This window comes from Rattus rattus, chromosome 2 (genome assembly GCF_011064425.1).
Source record: "Rattus rattus isolate New Zealand chromosome 2, Rrattus_CSIRO_v1, whole genome shotgun sequence".
NCBI lineage: Eukaryota > Metazoa > Chordata > Mammalia > Rodentia > Muridae > Rattus > Rattus rattus.
The window spans coordinates 173,067,292-173,081,298 of record NC_046155.1 but is presented as its reverse complement, the minus strand read 5'-3'; the positions used below and the strand labels follow the sequence as shown (position 1 = coordinate 173,081,298).

At 49.2% G+C, this 14,007-nt stretch overlaps 1 protein-coding gene across 1 annotated transcript in view; it reads left to right on the top strand.

Moving 5' to 3' along the window:
• Window positions 1-14,007, top strand: part of Bicra (BRD4 interacting chromatin remodeling complex associated protein) — a 73,672-nt gene that overhangs the window by 32,230 nt on the left and 27,435 nt on the right.

Genomic DNA, 14,007 nt, shown 5'->3' with positions numbered 1-14,007 from the left:
GTTCTATGAGTATGTCTGGGTTCTTCCATGAGCATGTGCTTTCATCTCTGCTGTTCATGTAAGAACGGACAGAGGCCAGCTCACCATTCCCTTAACAGCCAACTTCCAGATGACTTCCCACGGCTGACCAGCTTATATTCCCACTGACCGTGAATGGGAGCTCAACTTGCTGACCTCTCGGTTACTCATGCCTTCTCCTGTTGGAGGGCATATGGGTTGTATGCTGTTGGGAACGTTCTGGAATGTATTTTAGGGTCCACATCTCCCCCTTATTCCAGAAGGTGAAATTAACATCAGGAGTATCTGCCCGCCTGGTCCACGCTTGGTTCTCACTGTACATTCTTGAACCTTCTTTGTGAATGAGCATGGCAGTCCCACTGTGTTCCCTGTTGCCTGTGGGCAAGATACCCCCTTCCAGATCCCTGGGGCCCTGCCCTGCGGTGATGATACATGAGATCTCATTGGGTGAGTGGTAGGCGTGGAGTCCCTGCTCCCTGGTATTGACCCATAGTGGGTATGTCTCCACACTTTCCAGCTCACTTTGTTTTGTTGAGGTTAAGAGTCACAGGTATTCTGGGCTGACCTGAAGCTTGCTCTGTAGTGATGATGGTCACGTCCAGGGTTTTATAAAGGACAACATCTAATTGGGGCTAGCTTCTAGGTTCAGAGGTTCAGTCCATCATCATCATCATCAAGACGGGAGCATGACAGCATCCAGGCAGGCATGGTTCAGGAAGAGCTGAGTTCTACATCTTCACCCGAAGGAAGTCAGGAACAGACTGAGCATCCTCAGGCAGCTAGGAGGAGGGTCTCCAAGCCCACGCCCACAGTGACACACTTCCTTCAACTAGGCCACACCTTCTAATAGTGCCCCTCCCAGGGCCAAACTTGTGCAAACCATCACAGCATAGCCCTCCATCATCCAGTTAGTGTTCACACAAAGTGCCCAGAAGAATACTGGCCCAGAGTTCCTCTCAAGGGAGACAGGCAGGAGCTCAGAGAAATCATATTTATGACGTGTTATCCACCCTTTTTGGAGAAAAGCATATTAGGAAGGGGGAGGGCATACTGATCAGGGTTCTCTATAGAGTCACAGAACAGATGGGATGTATTGAGGGAATTTATTATGATTAACAGTCTGTAGTCCAACTCACCCAGTAATGGGCAGCTGTGGACAGGAAGACCAGGAATCTAGTTGTTGCTCAGTCCCACGAGGTCTAGTTGTTTGAGATGGTCTTCTGTAGAAGTAGGTTCCAACAGATGTGCTGGCGGTAAGTACAGCAGGTGAAGAAGAATGAGTCTTCCTTCTTCCAATGTCCTTATGTAGGTCTCCAGCAAAAGGTGTGGCCCAGATTAAAGGTGTGTGCCCTCACGCCTGGATCTGGGACTTGAATGTTCTGACCTTGAACTCAGAGATTTCCTTGCCTTAGTCTCCTGGGATTTAAAGGCAGGCACTACCTTAGCCTGGGCCTAAACTTTTTATAGCCACTATGCCTCAAGATCTCCATGTGACCATCCAAATCAGAAACTTGTGTCTTCCAGCCTCAGGATCAGGATCACAGGTGAGCCCTCCAATTCTGGATTTCAGTTTATTCCAGATGTAGTCAGGTTGACAATCAGGAATAACCATTGCAAGGAGCATATGTCATGAAGATGGCTTGCCAGTCTAGATGCTGACCTGGTGACAGCTGGGAAAGAGGAGGAAGGGCTAAGCATTGGAGGAAGTAGGAGCAGTCACGTGCAAACGTCCTGAGATAGACTCTGGCCCTGCACATGGGAGGAAAACTGAACAAGCCAGTATGCTGGGGGGCGGGTGGTGGAAGAGAAGGGACCAGGCAGACCATTTCGAATTGGCTGCTGTGTAAGAACCTGAGGTTTACACTGAGGTTAGGAATCAAGGAAGGGTGCTGGCTGACAAACGTGAGCCAACCTGGCTTCTTCCTGTGTCTTGTGTAGGAGAACGAGGTGGCAGAGGATGGGACACAACAGGGTTGTGCTACGGTAGGACCGTGGCTTCCATCCCAGAGTTGTGGTGTAGGGGGCACCTGAGCCCTAGAGAGCAACTGTCCAGGGAAGCAGACAGTCAGAGCCTGATGGCAACAGAGTTCTTTCTCGTTTGGTTCTGTAGACTGAGGGGTCTGTTGCTTTTGTTTTTTTCTGTACTTGAGATGAGACTCAGGTCCCTGAATGTGCTGGGCAAGCCCTATGCCACTGAGCCACGCCCCCAGCCTCTCACTGGGGTTTTCTAGGCAGGGGCTCTACTACTGAGTCATAGCCACAGCCTTTGGTCTTCAGAGAAAGGTTCTCCCTGTATATCCCAGGCTGACCTTGAACTCTTCACCATCCTCCTGCTTAGCCATTCAAGGCTCAGACCTCAGCCACCATATCTGCCACTCATGTGTTTTTTTTCTTATTCATGGATTGAGTTATTTAGGACACTCCTTACATTTAGTTAACCTGTCTACCATCTTTCTTTCTTATCATGTCCATATTTGATGACTGGTGACTTTAAGGAGCACCCCATGGCACCTTAGTAGAATGGACCCAGTAAGAATATCTGATGTTTTGTCCTGACTAGATGTGGTGACATAGGTTTGGAGAGGCAGATACATGGGCTAACTGCCTGTTCATTACATCATACCAAAACTATGTGGTCTAGGGTCTAGAGTGACTGCCTAGCATGCATAAGTCCCCAAGTTCAATTCCCAGCATCACAGCTGTTGTGTGTTTACGTGCATGGGTATGTGTGTCACTTTATGTAGTCCATTGTTACCTTCCTCCCTCTAGTCCAGGGGTCAGGCTTCTGTGGTGAGTGCTGCAATTCACCAATTAATTAATTAATTAATTAATCCACTGTAATCCTACTAGCCGTAATTCTTCGATTTCTTTGTGGATACTGTTACGGACCTTGTGTTATTTTTTTAAATGGTTTTGTTAAAAAGATTTACTTAATTTTCATTTTACGTGTAAGTGTTTTACCCACACGTATGTGTAAGCATTGTGCGGATGCCTGGTGGCCGCGGTGGTCAGAATAGGACATCAGATACCCTAGAACGGGAGTTCCTGGTGGTTGAGCCACCGTATGGGTGTTGGGAATCAAACACAGGTTTTCTGGAAGAGCAGCCAGTGCTCTAACTGCTGATCCATCTAGCTTCATAATGACTTCTTAAATTAACTGTACAAAACAGTGAGTCCCACAGTGGCGTTGAATAAGCGACCTTATGCCTTCCTTTATCCTTCCCGATTCAATGCTCCCTCCTCATCCCCAAACTCTGCTTCATTTCACAAAGAAATGCTTAAATCGAGGTTCTGCTTATAAGAGACCTTGTGCAACTTTTTTCTTTCTGCCCACGTGGCCTCCCCCTCCCTCATGTCTTCTCTTTAGACTGTTCCTTCCCCCTCTGACTCCTTTTTGTGGCTCTAATTAAAGTTGACAGTATGACCCAGAAGTCGCCAGAATGAAACACTCAAAAACCAGGACTGGGCCAAGCCGAGGTCTGACCCGTAGGAACCCATCTGGGAGTTTCACCGCCGAGTCTTAAGATAATAGAATTAGGAGGATGGAGGCTAAACCCAGCTGTTTAGAGGTGATTAGCCGAGATCAGGGCTGGGACATGAGCCTCTCCTGCAGCTTGTGCTGTAGTTGCATAAGGAAACAGAAACTTGGCTTGGTGGCACGTGCCTGTAATCTCAGCACTTTGGAAAAGGCTAGAAGCTCAGAGTTCAAGATCAGCTAGAGTTACATGAAACTCTGACTTTGGCGGGGGTGGGGGTGCTGGGAGGAAGTAGCTCAATTGTTAGTGTTTGCCTAGTGTGCACAACCCTCTCCAGAACCATGTTCTTTAGCCTTGCAGCTTCAACACTGCTCTGAGCTAAATCAGTCTACCGTTTTTTTCTCTAAAGTGACCTGCCTCAGGTATTTCATTATGGTAACAAGAACCAGACTAATACATGCCATGAGGTAAGGCAGCAGTGTTTTCTTTGCCATAGGTACTGGTGCTTTTCTAGGACATGAAAACAGTACCTTGCTTCCCTGCATGCTGGCTGCCTTCTGTGGAGCATCAATTCATATATTAATTACATGCTCACATGAGATTGCTTGACATTGGAGGTTTGGGTATGAGGAACACTGCAAGAACTTAGAGCCCAGGTCATGAGCCCAAGGAGGGGCCGGGGGCCTGGCTCAGTGATAGAGCCCCTGCCTAGAATGCCCTAGTGAGAGGCCAGGGACGTGGCTCAGTGGTAGAGCCCCTGCCTAGAATCCCCCAGTGAGGGACTGGGGACGAGGCTCAGTGGTAGAGCCAGTGCCTAACTATATTGGTAGCTTTGGCTCCTTCAGTACAAGCATTGATAATAATCATCTTTGCTTTGCCTAGTATGCTCACGTGACCACAAAATTTGAATAATGTTAAGCACCCCCACCCAAGCTGATCCAGCCGTTTTAGTGTTTACCAAAAGTCAGAAAATGCTTCAATCTCTTTCCTTGTCTCTGGTAAGGCCTCAGGCCCCCGTGTAGTTAATTAGTGTGTGGAGTAGCAGGGCCTTTCCCTCCCAATGCTCTTTACATATACAAAGCCATTCACAGTCCACATTCTTCTGCCTCTTTCACTGTTTGTTTGTTTGTTTGTTTGTTTGTTTGTTTGTTTGAGACCGAGTGTCCCTGTGCAGCCCTGGCTTTCCTGGACTCACTTGTTCTGTAGGTCCTGGAACTCACAGAGATCTGCCTGCCTCTGCTTCCGAGTGCTGGGATTAAAGGCATGTTCCACCATAATCAGCTCTTCATCCACAGTTTTAAAGATTTAAACAAATCGTTAACTTATATGTATACATATGTGTCTGTGGTGGGAGGGTGCACATGACCATGGGTGTTGGGGTAGTTAAAGGTCATGTTCTATCCTTTGGAGCTGTAATTACAGGCAGTTGTGAGCTCTGGCTGTGAGTGCTGAGAAATGAAATGGGGCATTCTATAAGTTCATCAGATGTTAGCTGTTGAACCATCTCCCCAGGGCTTCTTCACGCCTTAAAAAATGGTCGAAATTGCATTTATTTAGTGTGTAAGTGTAGAGGCATGGAGTCCCCATGTGGAGGTCAGAGCGCACCAGGGAGTGAGAAGAAGACACTTGTCACCAAGTCACCAAGCCTGATGACCTGTGCTTAATCCCTGGAACCCATATACTGGAAGAGAAAACTGACTCACGCAGTGTCCTGTGACTCCACGTGTGGTACACATTATCCTCTTCATCAATATAAAGTAATAAAATAAATAAAAGTTGCCTTCAGGCATTGGCAGAGAAGTGTAATTTCAACCACAGTTGCTTTAAGAGTTTTATTGCTCTCAAAACACCCCATGGCTGTGAGCTCCCAGCCCTGCTATCAGTAGGGTTCCTGGCTGCCACTAACCTGCTTTCTGTGTCTGGACCCAGAACACTTCATCCCAGTGCCGTGATCTGCTGGCCTTTGGGTCTGTCCTCTGTTTGACTTCCTGTTTCCTGGTGCCTGTGCCACCTTGTGTCCTGGCCGTCCTGCATGGTGACTCTATATGGACCTTCATGGGGCTGATCCATCTGCTGATTGGCTCATGATTTGTTTCCACCTCTGACTCCCATGAACAAGGTGCTCCAGACACGTGTACACATTTTTGTGTGGACATAGGTTTCTCCTTTTAAGATGATGTCTTGCTATGGAGCTCAGGCTTCAAACCTGTTATATAGATCAAGTTGGCTTTGACTATGTGATCCTTCTGCCTCGGCCTCCTAAGTAGATTGGTTTAGATTACAACAGCACCACGCTTGACTCCACAAGGTGTTTTTCAAAGCCAGCCATACTTGGTTCACTATTTAAGCAGTAAGACACACAGCCTTTTGAAGAATGGCTTGGTGAACATTGTTACGTAAGTGAGCATCACAGAGGCTCACCCAGCATCGGCATCACTCTAGAAGAATTCCTGAGGGCTCCCTATGGTCGTCTTCCATCTCCTGCCTTGAGACTTGCACACCTTTGGTTTTCCCCCAGTTCTAGAGATTGTTACAAATGGCCGTGTCAACTCTGGTCTGGCTTTCTTGGTGCCAGTTCATGTCAGGTCCATCCATGTTGCTTCCTGTGGCAGAAATGCATCATTCCCTGATTGTCAGAGCAGTGCCATCCCATGCCTGAGCTTGGTGCTAAGACAGGTGATAGACAGTTTCCAGGTTGTGGCTTTCTTGTTTACTGGCTAAGCTAGGGATGAAACCCAGGGAATTGTCCTTGTTAAGCAGGTGTTCTGCCACCAAGCCCCTCACTGGGGGATTCTAGGCAGGGGCTCTACCACTGGGCCACGCCCCCAGCCCCTCACTGGGGGATTCTAGGCAGGGGCTCTACCACTGGGCCACGCCCCCAGCCCCTCACTGGGGGATTCTAGGCAGAGGCTCTGCCACTGAGCCACACCCCCAGCCCCTCACTGGGGGATTCTAGGCAGGGGCTCTACCACTGAGCCACGCCCCCAGCCCCTCACTGGGGGAGTTTAGACAGGGGCTCTACCACTGAGCCATACATTCAGGGATTCTAGGCAATCGCTGATGGACTCTTCTTTGTATGAATTAAGAAAAGAGGCTTCTTTTTATAGGCAGATGCCATCATGTCCAAGCACAACCTGAGCTGTGTACACTCAACACGTACAACTGTATACAAGGGAATATGTGCATGTGTGTTTGTATATATGTATATATATTTTAAGTTTGCTGTGCACTAGATATGTAATATATAAACTGTACAACACAATAATATTCAGTGGCATTCTAATAAATACAACTATTATGATTTAAAGCAAAAATTAGCCAAGCAGCAGTGGCACACACCTTTAATCCCAGTGCTTTGGAAGCAAAGGCAGGTCTATCTCTGTGAGTTTCAGGCCACCCTGATCTACAGTGAGTTCCAGGACAGCCAAGGCTACCCAGAGAGACCCTGTCTTGAAAACACCCACCCACCCATCCTCAAAAAAATAAATACTGTATATGATGGCACAAGACAGCAGTTGATGATGAAGGGAACAGGATCGGGAGTTTGGGGACATCCTCGGCTACATAGCAAGTTTGAGGCTAGCCTGGCCTACACAAGACTGTCTTAGTAAAGGACTGAAGAGAAAAAAACAAAACAAACAAACAAAAAAACAGTATGGGGCCCCAGGCCACGTTCTATCTCTGATGGGGAAGAGAACTGAGAAATGGCGGGGTCCAAAGACACATGGAAGGAGCCTGGGCCACATCCACTGCCTGAGGCTTTCAACCCCCCTTACTGGGGCCTGGGCTTGGGCCAGGCTGGCTTACTGGCATGAGGAAGGGACTTAGGAGGTGCTTGTGTTCCTGTTCCTGAGGACTTGCATTAGAGTTTGAATTTAGACAGTTGTGTGTATCGTGTGCTGCTGTGTCTCTCAGTTGTCCAACATGGTGGAAGGCCAAGTCACTCTGATGGCTCTGTCTTCCAACTGAAGGGTAAAGATGGGGACTGTAATTCACAAAGGATAGCTGGGTTTGGAGAGGCATCCCTGTAATCCTAACACCTGAGAGAGGTTGAGGCAGGAGGATCATGAATTCAAGGTCAGCGTGAGCTACAAAATGAAACTCTAGTTCTACAGATAAGTAGCTGTTTGGAGTCAAGCGGCCCTTCAGGAATTATTTAATCCAGTCTTGTTTTCTTTTTTTTTTTTAATTACATTTTTAAATGTATTATGTGTGGGGAGGGTGAGCAAATATCACAGTACAAGTGTGGCAGCCAGAAGGCAGCTCTCAGGGCTTTGTTGACAGGGAAACCCCTTCACATCCAGAGCTACCTCACCAGCCCCAAACCTGTCTTTCTCCTTGCCACATACCTTCAGGTGGGTTTTCCAGCCTCAGATTCTTTACTTCACGGTGACAGAATAGCTGTCACAACTCTAGTCAAGTCAACTCCATTCAAGCTGGAAACTGAGCTCCTTGTTTACTAGAAGAACTTGTTCTGTGACTTCCACGGTCTTACGGAAGCCAAGCCTGTACACTTTAGTGTGTACTGTACGGTGCCATGGCTGCTGTAGCTTCAGGGGAAGCCAAGAGTGATCATAAAGGAGATAGTATGCCCCCAGCTATGCCTCATGTGACCCAGAATACAAATACACATGGTGAGTACACACGGGACCAGTGTGCTTTTGAGTTTTTCCATTCTGTGTTCGTTCTCTCTCTCTCTCTCTCTCTCTCTCTCTCTCTCTCTCTCTCTCTCTCTGTGTGTGTGTGTGTGTGTGTGTGTGTGTGTGTTCCCTCCCGAGGGGTGGGTCTGTCTGTCTGTCTGTCTTTTTTGGAGGGGAGGAGGTTGGGCAAATTATACTTATGAAGGCCTCCTTGAACCAGCAATTCTCCTGCCTCAGCCTCCAGAGTGCCAGGAGGTGCACCACACCAATCCATTTGTTTGTTTTAAACCAAGCCTGCTACTGTGCTTTCCCAACAGTCTGAGGTGTGACCCTGGTAAGAGGTGTGAATGGCAGTTCACAAAGGTCTTTGTTGCTGGAGCCAGCCGTGGAGCAGCAGGCAGGCTTGTGTGAGTGAGAAAGCCAGGGAGGAGGAAGTGAGGAGGAGTGGGGGTGCTTGGGGTGCTGGTGGTGGGAAGCACCAGGTGAACTTCCAGCAGCTGTGATGTTGTTCTGTGCATTCCTTGTAGTGGACGTAAGGGTCGCTAGCATCATTCCGGGAAATGACCAGTAGCCATTCTTTTTATGTTTACTGGAGCCTTCGAATTCCGATCCCGCTAGAAGGCTGGCTCCCCTGCAACTCCCCATGACAATGCAAAACTTCAGTTGCATTCCTGGTGGAGGAGGGATCCTCAGGGCTTTCTGGAAGGACACCCTGTTACTGCTTTCCTCCCAGACTGCTTGCAGTTGGCAGGCCTGCTGGGGAAGAATCAGAGCTTTAGAGTCATGGGGTCTGAGTTCAAGTTCTGGCCCCCACAATGTGGTTAGGACCCAGTGTCCTCACCCCCGTGTGTCACTATTCTTTTACTGGAAAGCATGACTCAGTTTTGTTCCTTTGTAACTGTCACTCTGTGAGGACAGGGGTCGGACTAGGCCTGATGCCCAGGACACCCTTGGGCAGTGTGGGCTCAGTGGTGTATCTGTCAGCTTTGATTGGGAGAGGAACAAGTGAGACCTGGGACCCAGTCACTAACAGAGAGAGCAGCAGTAGTGAGTGGGCCCTAGATATATATCAGTCAGCCTCAGTAGATAGAGGTATAGGAATGAGTGAGCCTCGGGTCTCTGCAGTTACAGCGTCAGAGGTTCAGCTGCCCTGTGCACCACCAGCATGGATTGGCAGTGACTTTGTCCCATGTCCACTCTGTCCTGAGACTGAGGCAGAGCCACGGCGCTGTGGGTTCCATCTGTGTCACTCAGCTCACGCGCCTGGCTTCCATGGCAGGTCTTTCAGTGGGTGCTGCTATTTGGGGTCGATAGCTTTGCGTACATTGTACGGCTCAGCTGCTTTTTCAAGGTTTCAAGCAGATGGGCTGAGCAGGGAAGGGCTGTCCCTGGCTGAGAACCGCTGGCCATGTGCCCCTCCCTGCCACAGCCACTGACTTCTCAGGCGGCTTTACTGCTCTCTGTTTACAAGAGGCATTTAATGGTTGCTCTTTGAACAAAAGAACGGACTTGTTTATTTAATGTCCACCGTGGATTCATTTATTCACTGTCTTGAGCCTCTTTCTACCACCACACGTCGTCGGATTCAGGGATCTCGACACGAAGCGGGTGACACCCCTTCCCTGGTGAAGCCCACTTGTAGCAGTGAGAGGGAGGGGAGGCCATCAGACGTGGGCTAGCCGATCCTATTGTGGGTTTTGTCTTCCTTTTTTGGGGGGGTTGAGGATGATTACATTTTTATTCATCTTATTTTTACATTTTACATGTGTAAGTGTCTTGCCTGTGTGTATGTCTGCGCACCACATGCATGAAAGGCTGGAGTGGGGCCAGCCTGGAGTTACATGGGGTTGTCAGCTGCAGCATGGGTGCTGGGAGTTGAACCATGGTCATTTGGAAGAGCAGTCCGTGCTCTTGACCGCTGAGCCATCTCTCCAGCCTCAGTCTGATTTATCTCTGTGTATGCACTTGTAGAGGGGTTGCCCAGTTTCGTGGTGGGTGACTTTATTCACTGAGCCCTCTTGCTGGCCTTTTTTTTTTTTTCTGAAGCAGGCCCTGTGCAGTCTAGGGGAGCCTTGACCTCACTATGTGTCTGAGGATGAGCTTGAACTCCTGATCTCCCTGCCATCTAAGGGCTGAGACTATAGGCAAGAGCCACCATGCCAGCTCCTGTACCTCTTTTCAGCTTTCCAAACTCAGGAACTGTCTGTGACAGTGGTTCTCAACCTTCCTATTACCATGCCCTTTTAATACAGCTCCTCATGCTGTGGTGACCTCTGAACCATAAAAGGATTTTCGTTGCTACTTCATAACTGTAATTTTGCTACTGCTATGAATAGTAATGTAAGTATTTTTGGAGCTAGAAGTTTGCCAAAGGGGCCGTGACCCACACACAGGTTAAAGATAACTGATCTGTGTGCTCATGTTAGAGCTTCCTGAATGTTCCATCATACAGATACACACAACAGCTGGTTTTTCTTTTATTTATTTTATTTATACGAGCACACTGTAGCTATCTCACAACAGAAGAGGGCATCAGATCCCATTTATAGATGGTTGTGAGCCACCACGTGGTTGCTGGGAATTGAACTCAGGACCTCTGGAAGAGCAGTCAGTGCTCTTAACCGCTGAGCCATCTCTCCAGCCCTCAGCTGATTTTTCTATCTGTCCATTCATGGCCACTCAGGTGACTTCTTGTGAGCTATTACGGAAAACACTATGGTGGACTCTGGTGTACCAATCCCTGTTTAAGACTTTTGATTTCTTTGCACATACACCCAGAAGTGGAGTTACTGTGCTGACTGCTAGTGCTATTTTTAATGTTCTGAGGAACTGCCAAACCCTACCACAGCAGCCAACAGAGTTGCACTCCCTCCAGCAGTGAGCAAGGGCTCCGGTTTCCCACAGCCCTGCCAACACTTGCTACTTCCCAGTTTCTTCATGGTAGCTGCTCTGAGGGGTGTGGGGCTTTGTTTCCTTGGGGTTTTGAGTGCATTTCCCCCATGATGAGTCATGCTGGGCATCCTTTTGTGTGCTATTGGCTGTGTATTTTCTCTGGAGGTCATCCCAGGATCCCTGTGCATGCTAGTCAGGTGCTGTACCACTGAGCCACGCCCCCAGCCCCTCACTGGGAGATTCTGGGCAGGGAGGGTCTCTACCACTGAGCCACACCCTCATCTCCTCATTGGGGGATTCTGGGTACCCCTGAGCCACACCTCCACCTCCAACCCCTCACTGGGGAGCAATCTCCCTGCCCTCCATCTCGTGTCTCTCTTGCTTCCTCTCGCTTTCTGTGTGGTTGGAGACCAGAGAACAACGTATACTAACACCCTTCCTTGAGACAGTTTCTCACTAACCTGTAGCTCACTAACACATGAAGCCAGCTGGCCAGCAAGCCCCAGAGAGCCTTTATCTCTGCCTCTCTCATGCTGAGGGTACAAATGTATGACACCACACCCAGACTTTTATGTAGAATAGGTGCTAGTGATCAAACTCAGGGCCTCATGCTTGCAAAGCCACACTTTTCCTAACTGAGCTCTCTTCCCCAGCTCCCTTTCTTCCCTCCCTCCATGTCCCCTACCTCTTCCTTCCTCTACCTTCCTTCCTTCCTTCCTTCCTTCCTTCACATGACTACTGCAAAGCTAGGTGTGGTGGCACATGCCTTCAATCCCAGCACTTGTGAGGGAGAGGCAGGTGGATCTCTGTCAGTTCCAGGATAGCCAGAGCTACATAGTGAGACCCTGTCTCAAGTGAAACAAAGACCTGACTACTGCAAAGAAAATCCAAGAATAATGGAGTCCAACAGTTAGACGTGCCATGTGGCTGCTCTGTGAGGCAGGATGGTGGCCGGAATTCGGGAAAGTGAGGCCAACCTGGGGAATACAGCGGGATGGTACACTTTTGTACTCACAGCACTTAGGAGACTGAAGCAGAGGACTGCCAGGAGTTGGAGGCCCGGTGGTGGCGCATGAGGCAGGGGCAGTTCTGTGAGTTCAAGGGCCTCATGGTCTGTGCAGTGAGTGTCAGGATGGCGAGGGCAACAAAAATGAGACCCTGACTCACAAAAAGAAAATGAGCCAGCTCATGGTGGCCATGCCTTTAATTCCAGCACTGGGAGGCAGAGGCAGGCTGATCTCTGACTTTGAGGCCATCCTGGTCTACAAAGTGAGTTCCAGGAGAGCCAGGGCTACACAGAGAAGCCCTGTCTCTAAAATTACATATTATACATATACATATATGTATGTATATATATATAAAATATAATCAAGTATATATACATTTGTACACAAAGATACACACACACACACACACACACACACACACACACACACACACACACACACACACACACACACACACACACGACCAGGGTGGCAGAAAGACTCATCAAGTAAAGGTGCTTGTCCCCAAGTCCGAGCGACTGGGTTTGATCGTGGGAGCAGCATGGTAGATGGAGAGAACTGATTCCTACATGTTGTCCTCTGACCTCCACACATGCTGTGGTAGGCGAGTGTGTACACACACCCCACCTCCACCAATTACAGAAGTGTAAAGACAACAACATAAAAAGCTGTTTTCACAGAGAACTCAGTGCTTCCCCTTAACTACCCTCTGGGAACCCATTTGGAGACCGTTGTTGGCAGTGCTGGGGCCAAACCAGAAGCAGGGTGTAGGGACAGTGATAGTGGAGCCACCGTGGGAGCTTGTGAAAGCCTTGCAGACCCCTGCCATCGGTCGCAGGCAGCATACCTGGAACCCAGGAGGAGAGGGCCTGTGCTCCAGGGCCTTTGACAGCTGCTGTGTCTCCATCGGGTGGGGAGTGACTCGAAGGCGACTTAGCCAGAGCTGTCATCTTCACTCTCCTGCCATGTTAGCTCCAGTTCCGAAGCCCTAGAGAGAAGGCTGAGGGCCCAGGACAACCTATGGGAGTTGGTTCTCTCCTTCTAGCATGTGGGTCCCCTTTGATTGAACTTGGGTCACCAGGCTTTATCCACTGCGCCATCTCAGCACTGTGATTTTGTTTCTTGAGACAGGGTTCTGCTATGTAGCCCAGGCTGGCATCAAACCCACCGTCCTCCTGCTTCTGCATTCCAGGAGATGGGATTGCAGCTGTGGGTCACTGTGGCTGTCTGTCTGTGTGGCCAGATACTTTATTTTCTGATGATTTTCTTGTTTGAAGTGTCCCTTGGATACTAGTAGGGTCTGTCAGCCACAGAGGCTGTAGGGTGTCTGGCAGAGAGAGTCAATGTATGAGGTGAGCTCCATTGGTAACCTCAATGAGGGACAACAGTACATCCACGATAAGGTGCCTTTGCCAGAAACGAAGGCCCTGTATTGAGCGACTGATGGAGCAGTTGTGACCACAGGCCTGTGGGACCCAGACCCTTTATCCCCAGGACACAGACACCATGTTTCAGGGACTGTTGTGGCTGTTTAATACGACACACCTGTTTCAAGTAATAACTGTCCATAGGGCCAGAAGTTGTGGTACACACCTTTAATCTCCATCCTTTGGAAGCAGAGGCAGGCCTTTATGAATTCCAGGCCAGCCAGGGCTACATAGTGAGGGCATGTTCTTCCCTTATTTCCTATCGCCACCCACCCACCCAGAAAAACAATAGGTTCTACAAGGCTGATGGTGTGATAGCTCAATGGAAAAGCAGCTGCCTAGAATCCCCCAGTGAGGGGCTGGGGGCGTGGCTCAGTGGTAGAGCCCCTGCCTAGAATCCCCCAGTGAGGGGCTGGGGGCGTGGCTCAGTGGTAGAGCCCCTGCCTAGAATCCCCCAGTCAGAGGCTGGGGGTGTGACTCAGTGGTAGAGCCCCTGCCTAGAATCCCCAGTGAGGGGCTGGGGTGTGGCTCGGTGGTAAAGTGATCC